The following is a 6,000-nucleotide window of genomic DNA, read 5'->3' as shown; positions in this document are numbered from 1 at the left end:
CCAAATTGCCTCTTTAAGGTGGCTAGTTGGCAACTGATTAATCAGTGCTGTGGTTCCAATCCAGGCAATTTAAGTTTCAAAGTAGTTTGGTTTAAGATTGGAATACCCGGTAGGCAGAAGGTTAATCAGAAGGGCAGTAGGGGGCGGGATTTTTTGGCTCGCCAAAAGGAGGTTCGGGTTTTAAAAGGCTGACCTAGGGCTTAATCACACGGTTTGACTTTTGCTGAGTCCCGGGGATGGCGCGTGTCAGGCCCAGAGTGCTGACGTCAGCACGGCTCCGAGCCGGGCGTCCGGGTACTAGCTTTCAGCCTTCGGGCTGCTGGCATTTCTAACAACGCGACCCGGACTCTATCTGAGGCGTTGGTGGGTCTCGGTCCCATCCATCCGGACCTCAGCCTGGACACCGTGCAGAGGGGATGAGGTTTCGTCCTCGCTCCTTCAGCCGGTCGGGTGAGTGTGGTGCAGGGAAGAGCCTCGTCGGTGCCAGAGCCAGCCCCGCCCAGGGGCAGCCCGCCACCTGGGTCTCGGGCTGCTTCGTCCCAAAGTAAGAGCGGACCAAGCCGGCCGGCCCTGGCCGCTCGGTACGGTCCCCTCCAGACCCCACGGCCTCCACCCCTGGGAGCAAATGGTGGTGGTGGGGGGGGGGGCTTCCATAGCCAGTTCCCTCGGCCAGCCGGCCCCCTCCCCTGACAAAAAGCGGATCCTTCAGCTGCGCTGCAGAAGCCCGCCCTACCCTTCTCTTTCCTTCCCGGGAAGACGGATCACGCGGCCAAGAACGCGACTCCACGAACTGGGCTTTTTTCCCTGCCAGCTGGAGCAAGCAGCGAGGCGCGGTGTGAGAGTGGGAAGGGGCCTTAGCAAACAGCTCTGTGGCCCAATGGCTTTTCTCTGTCTTCGGGTGCCGGCCAATGAGGCGTGTGGGGTGGGACTTCCGTCTAGCCTCGGTGTTGTTGTCCCCACTCGGATTCCGGCTGTGGGGGTCGGTGCGGATATTCAGTCATGAAGTCAGGGTAGGGACCTCCGCAGCGACGCGGTGGGCGAGCCTATTTGTGTTGCGGGGTCGGGCTTCCAGGTAAGAGCCTCTCTGGCCTCTCGGTAGCCGGGCAGGGGATTGTCCCCCCTCGGGGCCTGGCCGGGAGAACACACCCCCTCGCCGGCCCTCTGTGGCGGCCCCGCTGCTGAGGTCTTTGCTGCTCCTCCCCAGGCTGGGTGCGGAGGAAATAAGGCTTTTTGCAAAAGATTAAAAAACAAAAAACAAAAAACCTCTGTCCTCGGAGGGCCGATTCCCGCTCACCCCCACCCCCACTCTTTGAGTTTGTATGTATCTAAAGTTGTTGTATGATCTGTTTTGCTTCTCACATTCCCATCCTGCGGTGGCAAGAGCCTGGGAAGATGTTTGGAAGGCTTCTCTTGGTCAAGTACCTGCCGCAAAGTCCCCGGGCGAAATCGCTTAAGTTGCGGGGACTGTGTAGCCTTTGAAAAAAGGAGGGCAGTCACCTCCTTTCTTTGTAATCGCCCTCCATCCCCCGCTGGAAGCTCAGGTTGAAGGTGGGACGTGACTCTACTAGGGACAGATTCCATGTCCCTGCCCTCTTAAAGCCGGCAACTCTGCCAGGACACTTACGGAGTTGACCCCACTGATCAAAGAACTCTGTCCCAGTGAGGGAATGGGCAGACGCAGAAGCCAAGCGATCCCAGAAGCACTCAGGCAACTTCAGTGGCAGCCACTGAGTGTTTTCTGCTAGTTTTTGGTGAATTCCTCTATTTTGTCTTAATCTGGCAGTAGTAAATTTCCAAAATTATTGTTCCATCCTCCGTTTCAGCACCGTGGGCAGCTGCTCAGGTCGGTTTCGGTTGCCCCAAACTTGCCTGAGTGTTAAATACTCCTCAGTGATGCAGCAGGAACAGTGAAAACGAATGCATTCCTTTCGACAATGATCTCTTGTTCTCCAAGGAGAACATCTGCAGTTTTTGATACAATATAAATAAGTAAGATGGGTGTGCCTCCAAAGGGTTGTAGTAGAGAAGCAGATCAATTCAAGATTTAAGGATGGGCTTTTCAAGGCTTTCATCTGTTTAAGTACCTGTTTTAATGGGTTGAGGAGATTAGCTCCAAGGAAGAGAAACAAAACTGGAATCGTAGCAGTTAAAAGAATTTAAACAGAACGTAAAAAGTGTAGTGCAGTGCTGTAGTTTGGAGGCCATGAGGATTTATTAATGGGTTTTGGAATCAATTTAGTGCATTGCCATTAACGTTAGAAAGAAAAAAAATATCAGAGGACATCCTATGGAGTAAAACTAAATATTATTTTATGAAGCATTTGTTTCAGTTTTTAAAAAATGTGTATATGAAGAGGAAGATGTAAATGTATACCATATTATTGTGGATTATGGCAAAACAGTGGATCCCACATTTCATTGGGTCCAGCCTTCAGCTCTGCCACTTAACTGTGTGGCAGTATTCTGTGACATTACCTGTGAGTAAGGGAAGAATTATAGGAATTACTTGAAATAAAATACCTTTTACATAGTTAAGCCTCAACCGTTTTGGGTTTTTGTGTTGTTTTGTTTTTGAAATGATTGGGTAGAAGCCTGGTTATTTCTGTGTCAGAAATGACAACTGTTTTATTAATACATATTTTTACCTTGTCTTTATTTGAAGCCAGCCAGCGTGCGGTCTCCATGTGTAATAGTAAATCATGTGGACATAATCTTGGTTTGTGAGGTTTAATACTGAAGGGTTTGGAGTAAGTTCTCATCTATCCTTGTTTAAAGCTTATTTCCCTGAAGCATTCAAACTGTTACTAGCATTCAACACCCTTCTTTTGATATATCAGAAGTTTTTCAGGCACTAATTTTAACAAAGTTAAGGCAGGACTAAGGGTATGATAAGTTTATATCTTTGACTTGAAGCATTTTATGTTTTATAGTTCTTGCCATAAAGATGTATAAAATGAAGTGGCTTGGTTAGATATGGTATACACTTCATGTTGCTGTGACCTAAGAATGGTTGGTGTTTAAATAAAAAGTGTCATTTTGGACATTTTAAAACCTGGGAGTTAATAATGTTTAGCAGAAGACAAATGAGTTTGAGTCAAAAGAGTATTTTGTACCATTTGATATATTACTACCATATGGCATTGCTTATGGTAGTTTCATATGACCTGAAAAAGGGAAGAAAGTTAGTAAGCATTGTTAGTTTTCTCAAAAGAGGAAACAGAACTAATAGACAAGTGAATTTCTTTTAGTAAAGCATGGTTTAATAATTTTTTAAAAATTTGTGTATTCTACAAATATTTATTGAGTATATATCAAAAGTACATTGTTAAACTTTACAAAGCTTTTACCCAAAAGTTGATTTGGAAACAACGAGAACATATAATTGGTACTGTCAGTTTACATATTATAACATATAAATAACAGCAACAGTAGTAGTAGCTAACACTGATTTTTTTTTTTTTTTTTACTATGGGCCAAATATAATTCTAAGCACTTTACATTATGTCATATAATTCTGTTTTTGATGTGGTAAGTAGTACAGTTATCCCCTTCTTATAGAAGGAGAAATGAAGACCTTGCAAATACTTAAGAGTTCATGCAGATTTTTAGTGGAGTAACTCAGTTTGAACCTAGGCATCCTGACTATAAAGCTTGTCCATCTTGTGCCATGTTTTATTAAAACAAAACAAAACAACAACAAAAACAGAATGCTGGGGCGTCTGGGTTGGCTTAGTTGGTTAAGCATCTGACTCTTGATTCCAGCTCAGGTCATGATCTCAGGGCTATGAGATTGAGCTCCATGTTGGGCTCCACGTTGGGTGTGGAGCCTGCTTAAGATTCTCTCTCTCCTTCTCTCCTCCCTCTGTCTCTCCCTTCCTAAATAAAAAATAAAATAAAATAAAAAAAATACAAAAAAATACAGAATGCTAGGGGGTTATTTTGGATTCTTGCTTCTTTAGATGATCTTGGTTAAGCTCCTTTGGCCCTCTGTTTCCTCAGCTCCTTCCTCAAAAATACCCTATTAAGCCATTATGTTTTTGTGGGGATTAAGATAATTTGTAAAGGACCAGACAGAATGTGTTCAATAAATGATATATGCCTCAGCCTTTTTCCTTTTATGTTGAGGATATGATCATTTGAAAGGTTATTAGCAGTTGGAGGAGGATGGGAGAAGAAAGATCGTTCCTCATAAAGATGCTACCCAAGCAGGGCGATAGAGGTAGGAAAGCAGAGAAAATTTGCCAAGGTTGTATGTTTAAGGAACAGGCTGGTAAAGGTAGATTGATTGATATAGAGTATGGAGATCTTAAATGCCATGATAAGGATTTTGTATATGATTCTAAGCTGAGAAGAAGACCTCTTTATGGATATGAATCTGGAACAGGAGTGCAGTAAAGGAGTTTAAGCCTGGAGGTAGGAATACCGTGGAGTTTAATTACAGTTAGTTGAGGCAAGAAGTGATGATGGTGGGATTGTAAGGAAGGCTATAGATTTGGAAAATGTTGACATCAGTATTGGGAACTGACCTGAGTATGGGCCTAAGACAAATTTTGGGGAGGATAGTGATTTATTTATGAGAATAAGGATGTTATGATGAAGAACAGGTTCTGGTGGAAGGGAATTTAGGAGGAGAATTTATGATAGGGATTTTAGTTTCAATGTTGAGGAGTTGTTCAGATGTTTGGAAATGTACAGTGGGCGCTGGGAGTTCTGTGTATTCCAAAAGGGAAAAGCCCATTGTGAGGAGGTGGTCTGAGGCAATCGCCCTCCCGTGGGGTCAGTTTCATAGGAGTGATGTAACTCCTGAAGGTCCTCAGAAATGCAGATTTCTCACTTAATAGAGATATACCCACTATTTTTCCCTGATAACATATTTTGTGTCCTGGGAGGATGAGAGGGATGGTAGTAGAGAGGGAAACTTTGGAAACCTAGCAATGCTCACATTTATTATTTCAAAAGAGAAGCAGTAAATCGGAGGCTCAGGATTCTCACAATAAGAACCTGGAAAGGTGCTGTGATTTTTATATAGTGCCAGATATAGGCATTTATACACACATGTTGAACATTGAATTGTAGTATCTCCAGATTTGTTATTTTTGTCATCTTTTTACCCTGAATTAATAGCAAAACCTTTAAAATCAGGGAGCCTGTGCACTTGTTATGGGGACAGCAAGGATGAGGGGACCCAGAGAGATTGTATTTATAGCCAGGATTGTGGGAGAAAAATCTCAAAGGATCAGAGGAGAAGGCTGCATGATGTGGTAGGAAGAATAGAAATTCTGTGAATGAATCCCTCTGCCAGCCATTCTCTGGCTTCAGTTTCTCATTCTGTAAAATGATGATAATACCGATTCTGACCTATTACAAGAAAGAAGGAAAACATCTGGAGACCCTCTATACTTGAAAAAGTATAAGTAGTAGAAGGACTCGTAGGTTTCTTTTCTTGGCAGATTTACTAGGGTTTGGAGCAGTTGGGTAGGGCATGATGTTAAATTAAACAGTATAGTTTATCCGTCTCTGAACTAATTTTAGTTCTCTTTAATGCAAGGTCTGAGTAAATGGCCAATGAAAAAATTGAATGTTAGGCACATACACTAGGGTAAGGAAAGTTTTACATATTTTGTCACATTATTGGAAACGACTTGCATCCTACTACTTGGATCCTAATACTTATATCATTTATGCTCTCAATAAATACTTAAATAACTTTTATAGAGGCCCTGTTCTAGGCACTCAGAGTACATCAGTGAACCAGAGACACAAATCTTTGCCCTCATGGACCTTACCTTCTAGTGGGACAAATAGAGTCTATTTTAATAATGGAAAGTAATTAGATCTTTCTTAAAATTTATAAAATCGTAATTTTTTAAAGGATTTTATTTATTTTAGAGAGCATGAGAGGGGAGAGGAGTAGAGGGAGAGGGACAAGCCGACTCTGTACTGAGCGCAGGGCCTGATGCAGGGCTCCACGCAAGGCTTAATCTCATGACCCCAAGATCA

General features: G+C 43.2%; 1 protein-coding gene across 3 annotated transcripts in view; it reads left to right on the top strand.

Annotated features, from left to right (window-relative positions):
* The first annotated feature begins 227 nt into the window (after window positions 1-227).
* The window catches only part of RNF13 (ring finger protein 13), a 166,631-nt gene continuing 160,858 nt past the window's right edge, over window positions 228-6,000 (top strand). The window contains exon 1 of one of the 3 annotated variants that reach the window (XM_032408465.1): window positions 228-450. The gene's annotated coding sequence lies outside the window, so the exon portion shown is untranslated. Of the gene's footprint in view, window positions 451-894; window positions 1,073-6,000 lie in introns of those variants that run through there. The other 2 variants (XM_032408464.1, XM_032408466.1) reach the window with 2 other exon arrangements.

Source organism: Phoca vitulina, unplaced genomic scaffold, assembly GCF_004348235.1.
Source record: "Phoca vitulina isolate PV1807 unplaced genomic scaffold, GSC_HSeal_1.0 scaffold10, whole genome shotgun sequence".
NCBI lineage: Eukaryota > Metazoa > Chordata > Mammalia > Carnivora > Phocidae > Phoca > Phoca vitulina.
This window is presented reverse-complemented; position numbering and strand designations above follow the sequence as displayed.